Source organism: Callithrix jacchus, chromosome 3 (genome assembly GCF_049354715.1).
Source record: "Callithrix jacchus isolate 240 chromosome 3, calJac240_pri, whole genome shotgun sequence".
Classification (NCBI taxonomy): Eukaryota; Metazoa; Chordata; class Mammalia; order Primates; family Cebidae; genus Callithrix; species Callithrix jacchus.
Genome location: NC_133504.1, coordinates 130,351,002 through 130,376,350, shown reverse-complemented (window position 1 = coordinate 130,376,350; position 25,349 = coordinate 130,351,002). Strand labels below are relative to the sequence as shown.

General features: G+C 36.5%; 1 long non-coding RNA gene across 11 annotated transcripts in view; it reads right to left on the bottom strand.

The window, feature by feature from the left end:
• Positions 1–24,817, bottom strand: part of LOC128931612 (uncharacterized) — a 522,921-nt gene extending 498,104 nt beyond the window's left edge. For all 11 annotated transcript variants that reach the window (XR_013533457.1, XR_013533463.1, XR_013533456.1 and 8 more), the window contains exon 1: positions 24,748–24,817. This is a non-coding gene — a long non-coding RNA (uncharacterized LOC128931612). The remainder of the gene's footprint in view (positions 1–24,747) is intronic.
• Positions 24,818–25,349: the final 532 nt, after the last annotated feature.

Here is a 25,349-nt window from a genome sequence, read left to right as displayed (position 1 = left end):
TTTCTCCCACTTTTCCCCAAACAATTCTAATTTAAATCAATGCCACATCTCACCTGTATTATTATAAGAGCTGGTCTTTTGTCTAACATCTTAGCCCACATACAGCTTTCAGAGTGATCCTTTATAATCATGTCACATCCTGTTACTCAGTCCTCAAAACCGACCAGTGGGACTAAGTTTATTGTTGTTTATATTATCATTAATATGATAAGATTCTTGGCCTTCAGGCATTTATAATGCAGTATGCAATGGGAAATGAGAAAGAGTAAATGAATTAAAAATTACCGTGGTGGTTAAAGAAGGAAAAGAATAATTCTAGGCAGGAGGAAGAGGCGTTGTAGAAGGATGAAACTTAATTGGGTCTTGACAATGGAAAATAGAAGCCTCGTAAATCATATCTAAAAGGGAAATGGTATGTGCAATGGAATGAGCATAAAAGGAAAGATAGCTTATTTGAAAAACAGAGAGATATTTATTAGGTTTGGCTCTTGGCTCATAATAGAGGAATAGCAAAGACATGACTGAATAAATAAGTGGATATCATAAAATCATATGCTTTGTGTGTCACAAAGGAGGCAGATTGTAGCCAGTAAGTTGTATAAAGCCACTGAAATATTTTAAACATGGTTATATTAGCAATTAAAAAATAATTCAGGTAGATGGATTAGAAAATGGAAGTTTGAAAGTTACCGAAACAATGTATATAAATTTATAAGAAATTTGCCCAAAAAAATAAATGAAAAGGGGAAATACAAAAGTAAGAGATGGGAAATAGTCTAAACCAATATAATATTAAGGTTATTTTGAAACAAGGGAAAAGAGGTAATTTAGCATGATTCCCAGGTTTCTAGGTTAAGAAGGTAGAAATATTTTGATAGTTTGTAAAACAGAAGAGGAATAAGTTGAAAATGAAATTGAATGCAAAATTTCTATTCTGAACATATTGTGCTTAAAATAAATATGCAGCACATAAGACTTAAGCCATTTAAGAAGGTTGTGGAACATCCCAGTGGAACACTCAATAAGAAGAGCTCGTTTAAAAGAGATCTGAGCTGTTAGGTGAAAATTAGGAGATCATAAGTATATATGTGTCCATTAAAACCATACATGTAAATGGCTTTATAAAATTTGGGGATCTTAAATATATGAGACCATAAAACTATATTTATTGCCCAAGGAGAGTACATAGCACAAGAAATGAGTAGCACTGAGATCTAAGCTCTGGAAAACACCCATATTTAAGGGTCACATAGAGGAAGAGCAGCCTAAGAAAAAGACTTGAAAACATAGACAGGAAGTCAGGGAGGAGAATTCTGAAGTCCTAAAGGCAAGAAAGGAGAGATAAAAAGTAACTGGTCAACAATGTCACTCTCTGTGGAAAAGTGATGCGGTTGAAAGATATATGACAGCTGATAATTTGGTGGCTGTAACAGAACAGCTTTATGCATCCTATTTAGTAGGAATTGATCTTCATTATATACCAAATGGGAAACCAATTTTTTTTCATATACTCAATATACATTTCCATGTAGTTTGTGGCTAATATGACTTCTAAAAATAAAATAGATGCTCCAAAACAAAGCCCTTTTCTTATGTCATTGAAAGTCCTTGGTCCCTACAGCATAGGATCAGCTGACTTTGGGCCATTTCCCTTTATCAAGAAGGTCATCTTGTAACCCTGTAAACATGTAAAATTCCCAAACATTAATTTTAATAATTCTTCATTGGACTTATATTTATTATCCTTAAAACATTCTTTTATCTTTTCCATGGAAATGGTAGCACCTTTGTGTTTTACTTTGCAACCCTCATCAAAAGACTTGGACTTCATAGAAGTTACCATTGGCCACTGTCTGAGATGTGGCCTTTACCCCTCCTTGCTTGCAGCTTGCTCATTTTATAAGCCAAAGAAAAAGGATAAGATGAAAGTGAGCAAGATAAAAGAGGATAATAAAAGAAGTGAGGCTGAAAAAGGTGGCTTCCACAACTCCTTGAACAATAACAGGTCCTCATTCATAATAAGGAGGTACTTTGATGGATGCCTTCTTTCAAGAATGTAGTACAGTGCATAGCCTTGGAAAGATAAGGTGAAGTCAAACTGCTATGGAGAAGAGTCATCCTCCTCCAACCCCAGTATGTAAGACTTAAACTTTTCTTACATTCCTCCAGTACTCATTGGGGAATTAACAACATATGTTCTGAACCAATGCAAAGTTTCCATCAAAGAAATAGTAAGGGATGCAATTTGAATAAAAAGAAGTAACCCAAATAAGAGCCATGATCACGAACAAGGTTTATATTAGCAGCACACTCAACTCCTTTCAAAAAGGTAAGAATAACACAACAGCTTTCAATTCCACCTAAACCACATTGTCCTCATACGGAACATCTGGTAATGTTCAGTTGCAAATTCCCAAAGGATTTTACACTTATTAAATTCTTATTAAAATTAATAGCAGGCCTTCAAGGCATGACAATATTTTAACAATCCTTTATCAAGAAAATATTATCATCTGAAATAATAAAACTGTCTTCAACTGTAAGAAAATTACGTTCACATATTATATACAGTAAACTGGTTAAATTTATTCCTGAAGAAAGTTATTCCTTTTCATACCATATTGACACACTGATTATTTAATCATAATACAATGTCACTAACATTAGAGATGAATACCTCTGTATGATGACAATAGATATTCCCACAAGTTTGAAATTCTAATTATTCCCATTCTTATATTCCTCTACACTATAATTAAACGGTTTTAGTGACTAGATATCATTTTACATATTGCATCATTGCTGCATTCTGACAAATGTCATTGTTTAAAAAGTCACCCTTTATATGGCCAGAATCTCTGTTTGAGACATATAAACACTGCCTAATTACTTTATGTATAAATTGAAGTTCTTGTTTACTTTAATATTATTTTTCTGTATAGCCTTTTGTACTCTGACTTCAACTTTGATGCCCTCTCTCCCTCTCTTTCTGTTACATTCTCTGCCTTTCTTTCTGTTTCTCTGTACATCTGTTAATAGGTCTGTCTCTCTGATTCTCTGTGTGTATCTCTCTGTATACATTTGTGTGTATAAATTTTATTCTTCTGAGTGTGCTGTGTATTGCTGCTGTACCTATGTCTTTCCATGGGGTGTGTGAGTGTCTCTCTTTTTTATTGAGATAAAACTGATGTAGCATAAAATTCACTAATCAGTTTAAACTGTACAATTTAGCATTTTTAGTACATTCACAAGGGTATGCAACCATCACCACTAAGTCCAGAATATTTTGATCACCCTTAATAGAAAGATGGTACCCATTAAGCAGTCATTGCCCATTTCTTCCTTTCATCAGCCCCTAGCAACCACTAACTTTTCTGTCTCTATAGATTTGCCTGTTCTAGACATTTTATATAAATTGAACCATACAATAAGTGACCTTTTGTGTCTGGCTTCTTTTATTTAGTATAATCTCTACAAGGTTCATCTGCACTACAGCATGTATCAGTACTTCATTCCTTTTTACTTTTAAATAAGTGTTAGTCCAGGTTCTTTGTATCTTCAAGGGGGTCTGAGCATGTGTGTGTCTCTCTGTAGATGTCTGTGTATGCACATCTCCTACTCTCTCTCTCTCTCTGTTGTATCTGTATTCTTATTAAAAAGAAATACTACCTAGGCTCTTCATCTCTGAGTGTATCTGTGTACCTATGTATACAGACAGATATACAGATAAACACTACAAGAGACTTAGATGATAAATATTGTGAGCTTGTTTACAGAAAGACAGTATTTAATGATTATTGGTTCTTTTTCTTAGAATCTTGATTGGCTATCAAGGGTAACTGGAGATCCTCCATAGAGGGCAGTTTTGAAATAAGACGAATCATACTTTACATCCAGACTTTTTTTGGCACCAATAGTCCCACATAACTAGACAAAAAGGGCCTGTATAATAGCAAGTACATAGTCACTTAGGCAAAGAACTGAAAAATTAAGAGCTACATGTTAGAAAAGGTGGCATTAAAAAGGCATATCTGCAAATCTTCAAATCAAATTTTCTTCTGTAGATTATAATCAAGACTCCTTTTCAAACCATGTTCCACATTTTCCAAAATCTTAGTTGTTAAAGTCACAAGTCATAAGTGACAGGACACATCACCTTGTCACCTTCATAATCTCATTTTGTTCCCAACTGGCTACAAAAAAAAAAACCCTACAAACTCTTTACTATGGCTTTCCAGCAGGTCCACAACCAGTCCATAGTTCATAGTTTTAAGATCATTGACTGCTTTCTTCCACTTCACCCCAGCAGCTCGTCACTCACCTCGAACACATCATGCTTCTTCCTAGTGCTAGTTCCTCACCTTGGGGTATCTAAGTATCCTTCTTTTTCCGGTATACAAGACCTCTTTCAAGAGAAGACATAATTCAACACATTTTGATCAAGTACAATCCCCACTATTTCCTTTCTAGCACCATACAGGTTATCACGCCAATATTCAACTCTAAATACCCAATCAACTTAACTTGTCAAATGTGCCTAATCAAATGCATTTTACAATTCACTGGTTTCTCCCTATCTTCTCATTACACAATAAAATTAATCTTACTCACTTGTATGCCCACATTTTAAAAACAATGCTATCGTGGGACAGATCCTTTGTTATAGCTATATATTTACTTTTCTAAATCCCTTTTAATGTATCAGATTCTGGAGTATTTTACTCAGTTGTTCATATGCAGTGCTTGACAAAATGCCTGGCACATACTATATTCTGAATAAATTTTGGTGGAATTGGATAATTTTAAAATTTCATTTAGGTAGTGTGAAATTCACACAGCTCTTTGAATGCTGAAACTGAGAAGAAGAAAAGGAGAGGGAAGTGAGTGGAATCTAAATAAGAACATGATTTCTAAGCCCAACCTTTGAGGAAAGTGCCGAGACATCAGCTCCATCATCTTTGTGGCTGGCGGGCCAGGCAGAGTTCCTGTGTGCAGTCGGCGAACAATGTCACATTAGTGATGACAGTTGCCAGGCACTTGGGGAAACTTGCTGAGTACCATGGCCCACTGAAGCAGCAATTTTTCTCAAATCAATTTCAGTTTCTCCAATGCTGAGTATGTAGTGATATTTCAAAGTAATCTCCAGAGATGCACTCAGGCACCAGCAGGAGTTCCAAGCTATTGTTCTATTTCATCAGGTGTTATTTTTATGCTTTTTTTAAAAAAGAGAAAAAGACACAAAACTTCAGAGAAGATACAATTCAACACTTGTTAGTCAAGTACAATCCCCACTAGTTCCTTCCTAGTACCCTACAGGTTAACACCCCCATATTCATCTCTAAATACCCAACCAACTTAACTTATTGAATGGGCCTAATTATGAGAGGTTTTAGAGTTATTATCCTCATTCTTTCTGTGCATATGGGTTAGGTAGCTCTAGGTTTTTTTAGATGAGCAAAAAATGTCTTTTTTCTCCAAGCTAAGATGAAAGAATCTGATGTTAGAAAATAATTGTGTGTTTTGAGTTATATTTATATTCTTTTTTAATGTCAAAGAACTCAGATATTTTTCTTCTTCTTCTTCTTTTTTTTTTTTTTTTTTTTTTTTTGAGATGGAGTTTCGCTCTTGTTAACCAGGCTGGAGTGCAATGGCACGATCTCGGCTCACGGCAACCTCTGCCTCCTGGGTTCAGGCAATTCTCCTGCCTCAGCCTCCTGAGTAGCTGGGATTACAGACATGCATCACCATGCCCAGATCATTTTTTGTATTTTCAGTAGAGACGGGCTTTCACCACGTTGACCAGGTTGGTCTCGCTCTCTTGGCCTCGTGATCCACCCGCCTCGGACTCCCAAAGTGCTGGGATTACAGGCGTGAGCCACCGCGCCCAGCCTCAGATATTTATCTAAGTCAGAGAAAGAGAAACTATGTTTCATGCAGTCAATCAAAACTAAAGATATGCAAGCTTCATAAGTAGGCAAAGAGAAGAGAGACTAAAGTAGAAAAGAAGAAATAGGAGGAGAAGAATGAGGAGGAGCTAAGTTGAGCCCAGTAAGGAAAACAAATTTTCCTGAGAGCTATAGGAAGGGAACCCACACTGAAGACAAAGATTGTATCCAATACAGTAGGTACCTTGTGAGCACTTGAAATGCAGCTAGTCCAAACTAAGATATTCCATAAATAAAAAATTGCACACTAGAATTCAAGCTATGAGAAAAGGTATATAAAATAGTTCATTAATAAGTTTCATATTGATTACATGTTCAAATGATAATATTTTGAAATAGTGGGTTAAATTATTTTCACTGATTTTTCTATGACTTTTTCATGTGACTATTAGAAAATTTTAAATTGTATATTTAGCTCACATTACATTTCTTTTGGATATGTCAAATGTTTTTAAATCCAGATTTGAGTAAGTAAAAGATTATTTGAAATAATTATTGTAATGAGAGGAAAGGGACTATTGCAATAGAAAGAATGCACTGACCAGAAGATCTGAAAACACCTCAAAGATTAGGCTGAAAGGAATATATATATCAAAGGGGAAACAAGATTAGAAAGAAATGAAAGTGGAGAAGTAGGTAGCATATCTGGACAATTGTTCAAGGAATGTATTTCCTTGAAGTCAGCTGATTCACAAAATATACAGTTAAAAGAACAAGACACAAGTATTTGTTTGCTGTTTCAGGCTAGAAAGTATTAAAGTTCAGGGACTAGGGGAAGAAGAGAAGTTTAACTAAGTTAGTTAACTTAATTAATAGCACTTAATTAATAGCACTTTGTTCCAATTGATCAATGGGGCAAACAAATCAGCTAATATTTTATGGGGCAAAGAAATGGAAATGTGGCCTTTGCAGAAGCAGGGGGGGGTGTCCATGAGTCTTATCTGAGTCATATAAGAAAAGGTGGTTCTTCATAAGCTATTTTCCTGGGACACAAAGGGTGGGAGATTTCTTAACTGTCCTTGTTTTCCAGGATCACAAGGCTCCAGTAAAATTTGGCATTGTCAGACAGCGTATTTCTAAAATCTAAGTTTAGCACTATTGCCAGCATGGTGGTTAAAATAAGATGTAGAGTAAGAAAAACTAATTTCAGATCTCAGGCCTGCCATTACCAGCTCTGTGAACTTGGGCAATTTATGTAAGTTCTGCTTGCCTCCGTTTTTTTTTTTAATTTCTCAAAAGTATTTACTTCATAGGGATCTTATGTTTGTGGAAATAAACAAAGAGCACCCAAATGAAAACAAAAGGTTATTTGTTCATAGCTTGCTGTAGCAAGGGAGTCAGCCACCACCCCTTGCATTTGGCAGAGACTGAAATGTAGGTAGAGGAGTAAAAAATGTTTATAGTGGCAAAAAGGGAAGACTTTGGACTTGTTCTGATTGCAGATTGTTGGCACAGTGGAGCTGGAAACAGGCTAAATAGATGCAGAACATCTATCTCGTATCATTGGTTTGGAGAACACATTTGGCTTTCTTTGATTGGTCTTGAGTTGAAAGCAAGGGTGAGGGCAGTGGAATAATGAAGCTCTCTGTTATTGACCAAGTTCTGGCTTTCTGGGTTGGTTACTGCTGAGGTTGACATTTAGTTTCCCTGGTTGCTGCAGAGGATATGGGCCAGAGTTGTACTTGTTAAGTTCTGGTCACATCAGTTTGTACATTTAGTCTCTCATGTAAAGTGCTTAACCAATGATTTGACCCACAGTGAGAATCAGCTTTTATTTTAAGCCATCTTTTTTTCTTAGTAGGTAATATACAGCTCCTTACTCTTACTTGGGCCAGTTTTGTTATGTGTAATAGGGAATCCATCATATGTCAAAAGCTGGCTCTCCAAACATTAACGGTTTGGTGGTAAGACAAAGCTTAGTTATTGCTTATTAAAGACAAGGGAGAGTATCATCTTTCAAAGCTTTTACAGTGTTTCAGAGGGAAAAAGTGAGGTTGGAATTTATTAAAAATTGGAAATTGGTTTAGGGTGAGGTTTTCAATGCAGGGACTTAATTAGGGTATGAATTATGATAAAATCATTCCATGTTTGGTAGAAATAGTAAGATAATGATTTTGAAGGATTCTAAGAATCTTAGGGCATGAATTCCCTGTTGATATTGTCTGTTAAAAAACTGAGTCTTTTTAGAAGTTCCTGTAATCAACAATCATACCACTTGGCGGAGGAAGATGACCCTGGGAGAACAAAATACGTTCATGAATATAAAAGTAACATTAATATAGACAGTAAGATATGGTTTCAGTTCTCAGTGCCTAAACTGAATGGGGGAAGATTATTTTGGTTCTTAAGTAGATGATACATATCTATATCTACAAATTTTAATTATGTATTCAGTTATAGAGAGCTTGATCTGATTTGGAAAATTTGTATTTGTCATGGAGGTGTTTTTTCTCAATGTTTTCAAAAAGTATTCTCCAAAGAAGCCTACTTCTTCAAGATACAAAAGGGAATTGCTGAAAAATGTGCTATGGTTGAGTAAGATTGCTAAGTTTTTCTAGCTTTTCCTCTCGTTGATATACAGTACACAAGACTATAATAAAATGTCTGAGAAGCACCACATTCCAGAGTTCTCTTTAACTTGTTCAACGCAAAGGCTTTGAGTGCAAGTGGTTTATTTTGGAGGTTAGGAGTTGATCCTAGGAAGTACCATGAGAATGAAGGGAAATGAAAAAAAGGAAGATGAGATGTATTCATGAGCAGACTGCCAGTTCACACAGCAGGGACTCAGTGCTACTGGGAACACCAGGAGACAGTGTGAAAGGAGTTTCAGTTATTCCACCTAAGTTGGTTGTAGTCTACAGACTATTTATGATCCAACTCTCATCATTGGTTGAGTGCTGTTCTTATGGGCATTAACTTCTCCAGCACTCCTGGCTTGCCTTGGGCAAAGGCTAAGAGAAAGCTCTCAGACAGAGAGCCACAGGCTTTTAAAAGCCAATGTTATGTACCCATACTACAACAGTGAATGCTATTACAACAATCAACGTTGAAGGGGATAAGCTTTTAGCTGCAATGGCATGTGCTACAGTCTGCCACTTGCAATTCTCAAATTCACTTGTCTTCCATGATAAGTTCAATTTGCCCTATCAATGCTTCTTCAAGTTGATGGTCCATAACAATTTCTAAAAACAAATAAGACTTTAAACAAGAAGAATAATGGGAATTTGTAACGAAAATGGGGTAAGCTATAATCCCCACTACTGAAGTTGATTTTGAGGCTAAAGTGACATTGTACATCTCCTGCTATCACTCACTCTAGGGCCTTTAAGTACCTTAAGCAGTACTTCAGCTTGTCTCTGAGAAGTATAAGCCCTGCCTGTTGTATCTTCATGTTGGGGTTAATAGCCCACTGGTAGCTACTGTTACACATTAAAACATCAAGAACTCCAGGAACATAGGGTGACTATAGTAAGCAATAATTCATTGTATTTTTTCAAACAGCTACAAGAGGGAATTTTGAATGTTACTAACACAAAGAAATGATAATGGTTTGAGGTGATGGATATGCTAATTACCCTTATTTGATCATCATACATTATATATTTATCAAAATATTATGTACTACACAAATATGTACAATTATAATGTGTCAATATGAATAAATAAAAATAAATTTTAAAAATGGATTTCAGAAAACTTGTGAATTTCAAATATACTCTTTCCTATATTTATTATATAGCAGTAACTTAATCTTCTTAATATAATGATAGTTAATTACTTATCAGTATAGTAACTTCTTTCTTGGTTAATCTAATAGCACAAGGAATTTCAAATGACATGTCAATAGTTATTAGTGGGAACACTACTGTATTAGGATTCTCTAAAGAGACAGAATTAATAGGATGAATGAATATATGAAGGAAGTTTATTAGGATAAATGAAGCATATGATCACAGGTAGAAGACCTGTAATAGGCCATCCATAAGTTGAGGAGCTAGGAAGCCAAAGTCCCCAGACTTCAAAAGTAGGGAAGATGATAGTGTAGCCTTCAGTCTGTGGTCAAAGGCCTGAGAGTCCCTTGCAAACCACCGCCGTATGCCCAAGAGTCCACAAGCTGAAGAACTTGGAATCTGATGTTTGAGGGCAGGAAGCATACAGTGCTGGAGAAAGATTGAAACCAGAAGACTTAGCCAGTCTAGTCCTTCCACATTCTTCTGCCTGCTTTTATCCTAGCTACACTGACTACGATTAGTTGGTGTCCACCCAGGATGAGAGTGGGTCTGCCTTTCCCAGTACACAGACTCAAATATTAATCTCCTTTGCTTTGACAAAGTCCTTGCAGAAACACCCAGGAATGATATTTTGCATCCTTCAATCCAATCAAGTTGACACTCAATATTAACCATCATAACTACTATCTCCCCTGATAGAAATGCCCAATCTCTATCCCAGGAAATGAGACCTTTAATCCAGAACAGGGCACAGAAAGCAAAGTTTCTCCAAGTATGTCATTGGGAATAGTGAAAGGGGCTTCTCCAAATTCCACCCCTGTACCCAAACCTCTGTATTCTGAGTATCACACATATACCATATATTGACCATTGGTTCAAAGTTATATCATATCTTGAAGGACAGTATCTCAACTCTGCAGGGCTATACCTAGCAATGCTTTTCAAATGTTACCCCACTTAAAATTAAGCCAACCATTTCAAGGTTAATAGATGGTAGGATAAGTGAATCTTATAATTATGTACCTCCTTTGCAAAACAAAAACAAAAAGTGGCTCCTATAATCTAAGGCAGGATGTGGGATGCCATATCTGTGAGTTCTCAGATAATGATGCCAATTAAGAGAATGTGGGCAGTGAAAGAAAACCCACATTCAGAGTACATATAAATACCAGGGATGATAAATCACCATCCCCTCCAGAGTTTGGTGCCACCTTCTGTGTTGGGATTTGGTCTTGACATCTCTCTCTGGAGAATGGCCACACACTCTAGCCCTTCCCTGACAGGGATCCAGGAGATTTGATCATAGATGCTTACAGTGTGTCTTTCACAGGAAATATCTTTATCCTGGTAAACAGCCTAAGTGTCTGACTCATGACTAGTTGTCCCTCTCCCAGGAAGTTTGTTTATACTGGAAGACACCCTTGTGGCTCTTGTCTGATCTGTGCCTAATTTATTTCTGCAAATATACCCACTCTCTAGAGAGAGTTTGACCCAGAAAAAGGTTAGGTTTTGGTGTGTCAGTTGGGTGAGACCCAGAGAACCCACACAACAGAAACACATGACATAAAAGAAGTTTATTACCCATAGGTCCATGAAAGAGAGGGATACTGTTAGAGAGTACACGAGAGGGTCACAGAAGTAATGCACTAGACCAGCAGATATGGAGCTAGAGAAAGATAAACCTATAGGCCACAGCCTTATTGGGGTTCAGGGTGTAACTCAAGCAGGTTTCCTGAAGTAAATCCTAATTGGTGGGTTTAGGACAGGCACATGTTCCACACAGTCACACTGTGACTGAGAACTAGTCACTGCAACATATTTGTGCAGTACATGTGGGTTGTGTGGGGGACAGTGGGACAAGTCAAGGAAGTTGTATCTGTCTCAGAGAGAGGTGGCCATCAGGCAGTGATTAAGACAAATATCTGAGCCAGGTGTGCTGGCACATGCCTGTAATCTCAACACGTTAAGAGGCCAAGGCAGGAGGATTGCTTGAGACCAAGAGTTCAAGACCTGCCTGGGCAACATGATGAGATCTGTCTTTACAGAAAATAGAAAAATTAGCTGGGCATGGTGGCATGCACATGTGGTCCCAGCACCTTGAGGGGCTGAGGCAGGAGGATAACTTGAATTCAGGAGGTTAGGGCTGTGGTTAACCATGTTTGCACTACTACACTCCAGCCTGGGCAACAGACTGAGACCCTATCTCAAAAACAGACAAATATCTGGATTCACCACATAGAGGAATTGGAAGGATGCAAAGAATTGGAAATTGTCAAAGGTAACTAAAACCTGCTTCTGGTGTGAAAAAGTTAAACCCTATATTCAAAATGGATGCCAAAACAACATAAAATTATAGAAACTTGCTACATCCTAAATTTTACCTTACCTGTTTATTTGGGTGATCCCAAGAAGACTAGAAAGGAGACAGATAGATACAACCTCCTTGACTTGTCCCACTGTCCCCCACACAACCCACATGTACTGCACACAGGAAACCAATGAAGAGTGTTAAGGAACAAGATACCACCATGGGCAATGGGAGCTCAATCTTGCTAATGATCTCTGAGAGGCAGTGTAGAACATGTCCGAGAGTTTCCCATGTAAAGTACAACAACACTGGCATATTTATATACACTCAAGTTTCCATTTGTTATTGACTAGGAGTTTTTCCTGGTGGTGTTAATTCTCCTGGTCTGTCTTACTCAAAGTCTGAGAGTAAGCACTTAGGTAGAGAGCCCATGGGACACCTGTTCATTTAATGAGATATTGAATGCTAAGGGAGGGGACATAGGCAGGGCAACCACACTGTCTCTTACACTCAGCATTTGTGAAGATCATCCTAGAGCAGAATTAATATTCAGCTGGTTTGCTCTGCCTAGCTGTTTCAGTTATTTACAGCTGGTGTCTGTTCTGATTGGCCAATAGCCATGCTCTGTTGGTTAAAGATTAAAAATATCACCCTCCTCAAGGGTATGGGATAGCTCCCTAATTATTAGTAGGGAAAAGACTTAGAGTATAGAGTGAGTTATAGTTCAAAACCCAGAGGTATGAAAATAAAGCTCCAGACACTTGACAACAAAGACTGTGCTGTCAACCATCTGAACACTTTGCAAACACCTTCCTATTATATGGCAACTGGTCTTGAGGTGAAAAGCTCATTGTTTAATGCTAATATCAAGCAGAAAGTTTGAGTTTTTATAAAAAGGAAGAGACCTAATTTGGATCCATGCCCTTGAAACAGAGAGATATTTCTTACACTCTCTGTAATGAGACGTCCCTTACAATCTAAATTTGTTTGAAGTTCAAGTACAGTGAGCTTGTTAGCAATCACTATCTCAGGATTATATGTTTCATCAATATTGTGTGGAGGAAAGTGCTAGAATGAACAATTACAAAGACCAAGTTAGTTCTGTCTTCCAATGGGAAGACACCACCGTGGGCAACAGCAGCTCAATCAATAATATATACAATACTTACATAACATATAATACATATCATATAATATTTTACAAATATTTATATATTATACAAATACAGTACATTATAATTTATTGCATTTCTAATTATAAATACATAAATATAAGTAAAATCCATCTCTTTGAATTTAATCCAGAGTTCTACCCAATAGACCTTTGCCTCTTAAACTTCTCAATGGTAAGGAGTTATTTTAAAATCATTTTCAAAAGGGCAAACCTAGCATGAAACTCAAGCCAATACCATATGGAACAGAGAATAAAATGAATTAGCATATTATTAATTGCATACTATTAATTTACAAGGACAACTGCAAATTAGAACAACTCATTCATTTCTAAAATGTAGCTTACGTATAGGGAATATCTTCATGTCCCAGACAGGTTATTCATTTATTAAGTTTAAAATATTTTCTTTCAATCTTAGTTCCCTGAAGAGTGCTATAAAAGGGGACAGATGTTAAATGGCAAGAGTGAGAGTTTGTGAGCCATAAGCCTATCACTATAAATCAAGGAAAAAATAGCAAGCAATAGTCGGAGAAGACTGAGGAAGCCCAAGTACTCAGTCCGGACACACGCAGAAAAGGAAAAACAATTTTAATAATATCAGTTAAGAAAAACTGTGAACATTTTAACAAGAAGCTATTTTAGTCCCTTTGCAATTGCCTTCATTATACAGCTGATGTCAGTAAGGCAAAATTCTCTGCAAAGTTTTACTCCTGAATTGTTTGCCACGCACTGACACTGTGCTCAACTCTGTACTGACTCAGAAGATGACTTGGTCTTTACCTGGGGCTCTGACAATCTGGTTGAAGTAGTCAAAGCAATTTAAACATAAAAATACCAACTGAGAAGGGGATTAAATCCCAAAAGGTGCAAAGGTGCATGTAATATTATTAGCCATAACACCACATAGATGGTAATTAAGCAGAAAGCCCTTCTATTTTGCTACCTTCAGCAGCCCATATCAAAAGGCTACTATTTAAACTAAGTCAGCCTGTGACCTTGATGTGACTTATGATTTGCCAAACTTGTAACACTGCAATCAGTAATTCAAATCAATTTAAATAATCAGAGTTGTGTGTTAAAGATTTACATGCTCTCTTAACAGTTTACAACCAAAATACATCGTTACTTTTAGATTGTGACACCACCTATGAAGTTATTCCAACACTGTAAGAAGTTATAAAGCAGTCTAGAAACTAAATTGGGTTTTGATATATTCATCTTACATGTCCATTGGCTAAGTTTCACTCCTGTCAGTGAATTTATGAAGACCGGTTCAGTAAATCAACAATATAGTCATGATATGTAAATGTGGCATCAGTGAAGTTAGTTCTGTTCTACTCAAGTCTAACAGAATAAATGGTAATTATTATTTAACTGAATTATATTCCACATCATATAGCATTATGATTAAATGATGTCCTAAAATAGGCTCTGTTATTCTCTACAGTGTGATAATAGATAGGTAGATGATAGATAGGTGGGTAGGTAAGTAAATAGATAGATAGATATTTTATAATTCAAAAGTCCTAAGTTGGTATATCTGAAGTTGATGTGAAGCTGATTCTTTTTTTCCCCAAAAATTTCATTCTTCTTAGACTTTCCTCAATTCTCTATAATGTAAATAAAAATTAAGGTATTAATTTTCAGGGTCTTCTAAGAAACATATGATAACTCTGAGTGTTTCTTGAACAAAGAGACTATTTACAAAGTTGTAAGTTAATGTAAGAAAATCTTAAGCTAGTAATGGTAAAATAAACACAGAAAGACAAGAACCCATTACAATCCCTTGGAATAAAAGCAATCGGGAAAAAGTAAGGTAATGGTGAAGTCCAGAGAGGTCTTAGGACTGTGAAAGAGGAGCCACATGATATAAGCTATAATTGGAGAACCAATCTCTGGCAGAATTGTAGCAGATAAAGAGAGTGGTAAAGGAAGGTAAATACTCAGATTTCTGATATCTTCTGCCTTCTAATTTCCTGCTTGTGCTTCCCATTGGCTGAAACCAATCAGAAGACAGAAAAACCAACATGATGCCAACTATAGTTGTCAGTCTCCTGGGGCATAAGCAGGGTAGAAGACAGTAAAGAATGCACAACACAATGATTAGATAGCCAGATATTCTATTTTGCATATTACTAGTAAATGTTTTTATATTAAACTTACAGTCTGTGGCTACATGTAATAAAACTATGAAATAATTTTGAATGGTTTGAGTGTGTCCCCCAGAAAATCATGTTGAAATTTGATTTCCAATATGGCAGGGTTAGGAGGTGGGCTTAGCGTTACGTGTTTAGATCATTAGGCCACCAGCTTCATGAATAGACCAATGCCATCTTTGGGGAGTAAGTGAGTTCTCACTCTCCTGGGAATGGGTGAGGGTGGGTTGTAATAAAGTTAGCACAGCCTCTTATGTGTCTCTCTTTGCACATGTCTACTGTCCACTCACTTTTCTGCCTTTCCACCATGTTATAATTCAGCATATGACCCTTACCAGAAGCTAAGCAGATGCTGGTGACATGCTTCTTGGACTCCAGAGTCATAAGCCAAATACTTTCTTTTATAAATAATGCAGTCTTAAGTATTCTGTTATAGCAACATAAAACGGACTAAAATATTCACTAAATATTGTTTATAAAATATTTCTATTTACTCAGTTCTATTAATCTGCATATTAAAATGTCATTTATGATCCAAGAACCTCCACTTAAAATGACATGCTTGAAATGAACAGCTTCATTCTTACAAGTTAATACTTTCATTTTGTAGCACTGAACATATGATCAATATGTGCTTCTTTCCAGAAAATATATTCTCAAATGAAAAGTTCTCACAATTTAAAATGGATTGCCCCAAATGCTAAAAAATAATCTAATGCTATCTTTGCCTAAGCAAAATAATCCAAGCAGGATAATGAATATGTAAAGAGTGAGTAAGCCCAGTCTGAGGTATATGGATTAATAAGAGGGAAGATGGATAAGGAGATTGTAGACAGAGGAGATGGAGAAAATTCTAGATCTTAGATGTGGAACTGCCTTATAAGGACTAGGTTCATACTGGTGCCATGTGGTGGTGGAGTAGAAATGGAGGTTAGTGATTCAAGGAAAGAGAAGAACTATTCAATTAAGAGATTTAATGAACCATCAACAAGAATAAAAGTGGGAGTGAGTTAGAGAGGGAAAGCATAATACATGCTTGTAACCTCCTCTGTGAAATTTTTCTGAACCATTAATGTTGATGTTTTGACCTCACATATTTATTAGGATCCATTTTTTTTCCTATTTTCAACGTATACCTCTTAAATGTATGTAGATATGTTAATTAGTCCCTTATGTAACTACACCAAACAGTAGTTGGATGTAAGTTTCTCTACTTGACCAACTGATTCAGCCCAGATATTTAAAAAATTATATTCCTCAAAATTATTAAAAAATTAAGTCTACTTAAGAAAGCACAATGAGTATAGTTCTGCACAAGATGAAATAATACTCTGCATTTCAAGATTTTAAAAATAGAATTGGACTCTAACATCTATTCTGTTTCTATTATACCATTGTTTCTTTCTTTATGAAGGTAAGTCCTGTTTTCCAAACTAAATTACAAACTGCTAGACTTGTAATTCTGGCAGGATATAGTCCATACTGTAGAGAGAATTGCTGAAACTCTACAAATTTATGTTGAATTAAATTTGATTCATTTTCTATTTATCAATTTTCACAACTAGGAAGCTTGTGCATTTTATTTTTTCTCTAATTTTACAACCTAAAGCAGAGTGCATTCTGAATTCATGCTGCCTATTAAGTTTTTCATACAATTTCTAGAAGTCAGTCACTCAAATCTAAGTTGATTTAATTCACTTATAACCACCTACATAAAGTATAAACAGAAATTTTTATATAATCATGAAAATAAAATCTAACAAATGATGTACACACTGTTGTGAATTATTTTAATCACCATTCTTTGGGTTTTTAAGATTTTTAACTAAGTTTTTAATTATTTTTAAAAGTCATAATTTTATTTTGTGCTATTTAGAACATAATAGAGATTTATTGTCATTTTTGTTTCTTCACCTAAAACATCAATATGATTTTAACCATGCCACAGCTTTTCATTATATGCACATATAATCTGTAATAAAACATCATTTTTTTTTTTTTTTGAGATGGAGTTTTGCTCTTGTCACCCAGGCTGGAGTGCAATGGCACAATCCTGGCTCACCGCAACCTCCGGCTCCTGGGTTCAGGCAATTCTCCTGCCTCAGCCTCCTGAGTAGCTGGGATTACAGGCACACGCCACTATACCCAGCTAATTTTTTGTATTTTTAGTAGAGACGGGGTTTCACCATGTTGGCCAGGATGGTCTCGATCTCTTGACCTCATGATCCACCCGCCTCAGCCTCCCAAAGTGCTGGGATTACAGGCATGAGCCACCGCGCCCAGCCCAATAAAACATTATCTTATAATGTAAGAAACTAAAGATAATAACTTTCTTTACTATAGTTTTAAAAGTTTTTTCCTAAAGTACAAATTTCCTTGATAAGGGCTATATTCTTCAAAACACAGCACACACTCAAACAATCAAAACTTGGGATCAGGCAGCACACTAAAGGACCCTCAAAAATTTATTTATCATATGCACATATGATGAATATCTTCTATTTCTATTATACAGAATCTTATTCTGTCATCTCAAATAAGAGATGAGGATTTTACGTACACAGGTACACCTCGACTTACAATGGAGTCATGCCCTGATAAACCCATCATAATTTGAAAATATTTTAAGTTGAAAGTACATTAATACATCTAAGCCACCAGAGCATCATAGCTTAGCCTAGCCTACGTTAAATGTGCTCAAAACATCTACATTAACATATACTTGGGCAGAATCATCTAACACAAAGTATATTCTATAATAAAATGTTATATATCTTATGTAATTTAGTGAATACTGTACTAACAGCAAAAAACAGAATGGTATTAAAAATCCATCCTACATATTCTATATATCTCATATCTTCTATATCTCAGCCCCTTTTCTTTTTGAATTCTCTAAACATGTAGTTCAGACTCTAGAGAAGAGGCTTTCATGTAGTGTTAGACTCTAATTTCAATTCTCTAAACTTGGACTAGTAAGAACTCATCAACTCATCCCTCCCAAAGTTGAATCTCTTCCAAAATACCCTTGATGTGTTTCCCTTTCCTTGAACACTGCCAGTGACAGGAAGCTTAGTACCATGGGAAGATACTTCTGCAGAGAAATATTTTCTGCCCTGGGTTAATATCTGCTTCCTTCTATTATTCAAGTATTGGCCTTTCAAATAGTTGAAGGCAATTTAGCTTTTCTTGGGCTATTCTTCTCTAAGATAAACATTTAATTTTCCTGTTACCATAATTGGTTCCAATAATTTCCCTCCTCCACCATTCATTCTAAATTTTCTTTGCCATTAGCTATCACTGCTAATAATCACAGTGGCTTACCTGGGTGTATGACCTAAACTCATTCCTGAGAGATGTGAGCACCAATAACCATACCTTTCTTACATAAGGCTCAACTGTCTGTATGTACCTGGTTAGGCACAGAGTTCGATTTATATTATATCTTGCCTCCATAATACAATATCCCTGCCTTCTCTTAGTGATCAGGTCAATTATCCCTGCCGATGTCATGATTCCTCTTTTTAACTGCTGGTTTCTGGCAATAAGAAATACAATGCGCTCAGGTGGCAACTATAGCTTATAGTTCAAAAAGACACTATTGCATCTCCACAAGAGCAGGGTCCCTTGGAGGACCAACACCTTTAACTTGCAAAGCCCAGAGTTATAGAAAGAGCAAAACCACCACCCCTTCCCCCTACCTTAGATCACAGGGAATGATGGTAAGTGGAGGCATACTTGCTTCTACCCATTGGTTTCTAGACCAATCAATTCTTTCTGTTGGGTTCACAGCACTATATTGATTCAGTGGATATACTGCATTCTGGAGTATAGCTTCTCATCTTCACAGGTGTTATCGCTAGCCTCTGCTACAGCTGTAGCTTCAGTAGACCATTCCAGTAATCTATTAGGCTGGCTCCTGCTAGATAGTGCAGTATATAATTCAACCAGTGGATTTCATGGTCTGAGCCCATCTCTTCACCTTCCTCACCATTAAGTGGATCCCTCTGTCAGTTGCTATGTTGTAGGTATTCAATGACTGAGGACCAACCACTGCATAAGCTCCTGGATAGTGGTTTTGATTAAGCATCTCCAAGAAAGAAAGACAATACCCAGAACAAGTGTTGTTGTTGTTTTTTTTTCTATGAGAAAGAATTGCTGGTATTTCCAAGATGGAAGGGTCCCAAAATATTTAACTTGCTACCAATGGCTGGCTGATCTTCTGAAAGAATAGTGTCATTCCAAATACTCACAGTTGCATTCTACTGTTGTCAGATTTATTTCCCACTATTTGGAAATCTTATGTCTTATCAAGGCCTGAAGCATTCTTGCCACCTTTTGATCATCCTACTTGATCAGCATGGTATCATTTATGTAATATATTAATGTGATGTTTTATTTGACACGATGTTTGTGTTATGTTGAGTCAGTACAGATCTTTTTGGAGTACAATTTGACAGAGTAAGAGAGGTTGTATACCCCAAAACAAAATTGTAAATGCATATTGTTATCTGTTCTATATGAATGCAAACTAAGATATTCTTTTTGATTGGAATAGAAAATAATGCATTCACCAAATCAGTGGTTGAATGCCTTGTGCCTTAGGCCATACCAATCTGCTTTAGTAATGATATCACATATGGCATTGCAGTCACAATTGGGACTATCACTTGGTTGAGATTGAAGTCGTGGATAAATGTTCTACAGGATCCATCTGGTTTCTGCAGGGGCCAGATTGGAAAATTTAAAAAGATATATGTAGAAATCCCTTAAGTTCTTAAGGTGGCACCAATCTCTACCCTGCCCCCACAGAGAGGAGCAGTTTCAGTGCCTTCTGCTTGGCCTTCTTCACAACAGACCAAGGACCCAATATGAGGGTTCTCCAACTATCAAGCATGCTATTCCCAATTACACACTCAGAGATAAGTGAAATAAGGACAGGCTGAACCTAAAGACCCAGCTAGACTTTGGTCGAGTCTACATTTATTACCTGGTCCCTGAATATTGTCACTTAAATGAGGGTAGAGCAATGGTTATACTTCAGGCTTCTGGGTATCAGCGACAACCGAAGCCTCATATGCAAGACTCAAAATGTGTCAGGTATATTTTCCATATATACCTGAGTAATTGGCCATAAGTCCAACTGGGGATGAACTAGAAAAATTATTATACAACATTCTTTCTGCACTGTTACAAGTTCTTTTTCCTGGTAGAGATTTATATGTTGGATGTGATATGGGATTCTAATTGGCTTCAGGTCTGAAAACTGACTGAGGTCTGGAAACTGGGCAAAGGATGTGACCTTTCATGAAAGCTATGACCTTTGGTTTCCTGTTCATTATTTTTGCTTTCTTTGGATTAGGTACAAAGCAGTGTCCTTGTTAGCTGCTCATCTACTTTGTTCCTAGAAATGTTGCATTCTATTAGGTATCTCCACAATTCACTGCATGTAAAGTCCCCTCAGCTGCCACTCAGACTTTAACAGTTGTTATAACAATTGTGACTGCCCCCCATTCCCCACCCCCTGCATCCCTAGTTTCTGAAATTTAAGTGCAACTACCTGGCCTCTTCTACTTCAGTGCTACATCATCCCCACTACTATCAAAAAGCAAAGTTCCATCACAACCTCCTCCCATAATCCTTGACTTTCAAAGGAGAGCCTCCACTAAACATTTTGGTGATGCTAGAACCCCCCTCATCAGTTCATTCCTGGTGGGTTTAATGAATGATATATTCTGCTTTACTGACAGTCTTTTGATGGTTTTCTGGGCTTACTTAATATATTCAATCTAGCATTTTCATTTCCAAGCTTCCCTATCACTTCTTCTGCCATCTTCCATGGCAATCAGGCATTTCAACTTGTTCAACAAGAACCAGTGTTATCTCCAGACTTCTAGGAATCACCCTTTCAATGAGTTTGTCCTATCACCTGGGGTCCTTGCTAGAGCGTTAAGACAGCATTTTGAGAAGGTCTTCCAAGGCAATATACTCTCTCTTTTTAAAATTTATATTTGGCCTCCTTTGATTTAAGTCTGCCACCCCCAAAATGCAGTCCTAAGTGTATACCTGCAGGTCCTGTTGGTTCATCCTGGCTAATTCTTAGAGATTCTTTGATTTAAGGCCTTTTTTTCTCACATATCATCCCCAACATATCCCCAACTTGGTTATGTTTTAACTTAATTTTAGTTATTGGCCTGAAAGCCAAGAGAGGACATAGAGGCAAATCCTGAGAAGAATCTCTACTGTCTTACAATGAAGACACTCTGGCAGTACCATTCAACATAGCAATGTGCTACCTCTTAGAAAGGAAACGTGGATCACATCTGGAGGATGAGAGGGACCAGTGGAATTGTGAGGCCAAAAGCTTTAGGAACATCTACTCAGATTTGTAGATTTGTCAAGGTACAGCTTTTCCCAAGAGTCATAAAACTTCAGGGATGTTTGAATGCTCAACCAAGGCAGTGTGCTGACTTAGCATGATAATCCTGCCTTGGCTGAGCATTGAAACATCTCTGAAGTTTGATGACTCTAACCGGAGTTTGGTCATCAACAATTACGTTCTCCCACTCATTCTCCAAAGTCACTACCAATGAAAGTTTTAGCAATTGAACCACCACCCTGTGCCAGAAATAGAGTCCTTGGACCATGATGCCACCTGGAATACCATCCTCATTGCCAACCAGATGGTGAGCAACCAAGGCCCCAAATGTCTTCTGAATGGCTGTTTTAGCAGACCACTTACAGTACTACCACGTCAATTGAGTTCTCCAGGAAACAGATCCTGAGACAAATTTAAGAGTACAAAATGTTCACCAAGTAAGTGATTGTGAAAGAAAAAGAGAAAAAAAATAGAACTGGTCAGATTTGACAGTCTCTTCCAGCCAACTGGGAGCTCTGATGCAAAAATTACTTGTTAGGGGTGTCCCATATTGGGTGGACATAGTTCGTTCTTTGTATCACAGTATTGATAATGTATTAGTTAAGGCCACCCTGAGAAGAACATGATCTTGACACAAATGCTGAGGTGGAAAATGAAAGAGTTAACAGCCAGAGACTGTTTATCCACCATACTCCCTGAAGTCACATATCACTGCCTGTCATAGCTATATTTTATATTTTGGGGTTTTCCCCACACATCATCAAAAAGCACGCAGAATTTTGAATTTTGGACCCCCCTAAGACATTGACCTGATGCCTTGGAGTCATGGCACTACTAAAATAACATCTTTTGAAGGTCAAATCCTTAGCTAAAATAAAAATGTAATTTATGTCCAGCCTCATCCTCTGTACAAGTAAGTGTGACAGGTATTTTTTTTTTTTTACTTTTTTTTTAAACAGGTATTTTTCTTTAGTAAAGTATGCTGATTGTTTCTCAGGAACTTGATTTTATGAAGGTGTTTGCAAATTGATTTTCTCATAGTTGTTATTGATGCTTCTTTTGCAGCAAGTCTTATCTGAGTTAATCTATTACCTTACATATTACTATGACCATAACTCAGATAAAGCATAACACATTTTCATTTTGTCACTCCATTATTTTTGCAGTAAGTCAATATAATCTGAGGTGAAGCATGCCTTGCTCAGCACTTATTGATCTGTCTGTTTGCTCATTGTTTACATCAAAATACCACTTGTCAGTTCTGGCCCTATTATAATTATCTTCTCATATGGGAAATGACAGCTTCAAAGCCCAAGTATGAGTCAATTTCTAAGATGAGTTACTCTCAAGATGCTGTTATGAAATGTGCACCCCACTTTCTCTAGGCATGAATGATGGATAACTTTCATTTTCTAGCTAAAAAAAGAAAAGCATACATCTATCCTAACAAGACATCACTTTCTCCAACATGAGAATTAATGTATTTTAACTTGTATCAAGTGCACGAGTATGTAGTAGATATTCAATACATAGTAATCATTATTAATATCAGTTCAAACAGTTGTGAACATATTATGGTAATTAACAGGAATCAGTTTTGGTGAGGAATGGGAAATGATAAAGTAAGGCAGGTTATGACAGCTTTTCCAACTCTCACAGAAGTAAAATTCAGTTGCTCTTTCAAACTTCTTACTATGCAAACAAACCTTTTACTCAGGCTGAGCTTGACTTCTCAGGTGTCTACGCTGCTTTTTGCTTATTTTAAAAGTATTCTGCAACCACATTAATTATCAAAAGCCATGGAAATATTACTATTTTACTAACACTTTAACTAACTTGTTTACTATCTTTTCAAACTACTTACTCACTTCTAGAAAGCAATTTAATCTTCAATTCAGTCAGCTCCCTACTGACCCAAGTTTACATTAACCACATTGCTAACTCTAGAGAACTTTGCTTTCAATAAAAATGTCCTTCACTTTTTCCCTTACATATGAAAATTATATTAAACCATTCCTGGGACCAGCTTAAAATTTACTTTCTTCATGGACTCTAATATAAAAGGACTATCTATATACAGTTATTTATGCAGCTATAAAAGGAATATCAATGTACGGTCTTCTCTCACTGTCATTGATAGGTTCTTGGAAACTGTGACTTTAAGCAAAATATGACACAAACTGAAACTAGTTGTTGTTTTTCTTTTCTCACCAACTTTATAACAATGCAATGCTGAACAAAATGGCATTATTCAAGGACCTGCTGTATGTCATTTTAGCTTTCCTTCTTAGCCTAGTATTATGCTACATATCATTTTTTACTATTCTGTCAGTACCTACCAAAGTAGTTAATTCAGTACATACAGGAGTATAATAAATACATGATGAAAATAATGATGCATGAGTTAATTAATTAAAGTAAGTTTTTGCTGATGTGGAAAGTATAATATGGATAGAGAAATGTAGTTGTATCTCAGCTTATTGTTTACAATTTGAAAGTCTTTGTCACTATTCTACTTTGGTTTAAAAGTAACTCATTAACTTTTTTAAAAATTTTCCAAAAGAGCTTTTATACACAACATTGTTTCTACAGGATTACCATTAAATATACATATGCAAACCTAAATGACAGTTTTGTTTGACAGGCAATAGTTTTTTAAATAAGTTGATCATTTGCATTTTTCCTTTTGGTATTCATTACTGGTCTTGCTATAAATGCAACTTCTAGTAAATGTTCAAAACCATTATAAAAGCTAAAGTAACTCAAAGTATGCATGCATGTGTGCATATAAATTATTGAACACGGCTGAAAAAGATAAAAGCAATAGCCTAAATCTATCCAAATTTCTAAATAGTGTCAAAAATTGCCATGCTTTTAACATTTATATATGAAGATAAAAGTGAATTTAGGCTAAAGAGAAGAAACAGGCTTTAAGTCTGACTAAAATCTAGCAGCATATGATGTTTGCTCTTATTCTGTGAATATAGAAATGAGTTGTTTCTATTACTTCTCTGTGATAAAATTGAAAGCAGTTGGTTAATCCTGTGTACTCACAGCCCAGCAGGGAGGTGGAGGGAAGGAAGTCCTCGCATGCCACACAGCACTCTCAGAAGTAGAGTGACCCAACAGGAGCTGTTGGAGGCAGGATTTGTAGTAACAAAAGGGTGAGGTTTCCCATGGTTCCTAGGGTAGGTTGTGATTGGCTTGTTTGAATAATCTTGTAGCAAAGTGAAACCCATTAGGTTAAGGACCAGGTGGAATGCAGCTGGTGTAGCTGATAGGGGAACTCACCAGGTGGGGAGCCTTTCCTGCTGGGTAAAAAGCTTATTTGAGAACAAGGGAACTCACAGACAGGCCTTTTGAGCCATGGGAGCCTGAAAGATGTCAAGGCAGCACTTGAAATTTTAGGTTTTAACATACACTTGGTCAATATAAGACCAAAATCAGTTTATATGAAAGAAGAGGAGATAATTAGAAATTTATATTTTTTAAAGAGTTCACTATGAATTAGTCTTCTGTACAGCACTTTATGTATGTACTTAGCCACTCATATTGACATGCAAAATAAGAGATAATATCCAAATGGGTATGAGTAACACCTGACAATTACTGAAGGCTGAGAATCAAAAGATATATAGTACAGTAAACATCTTTAA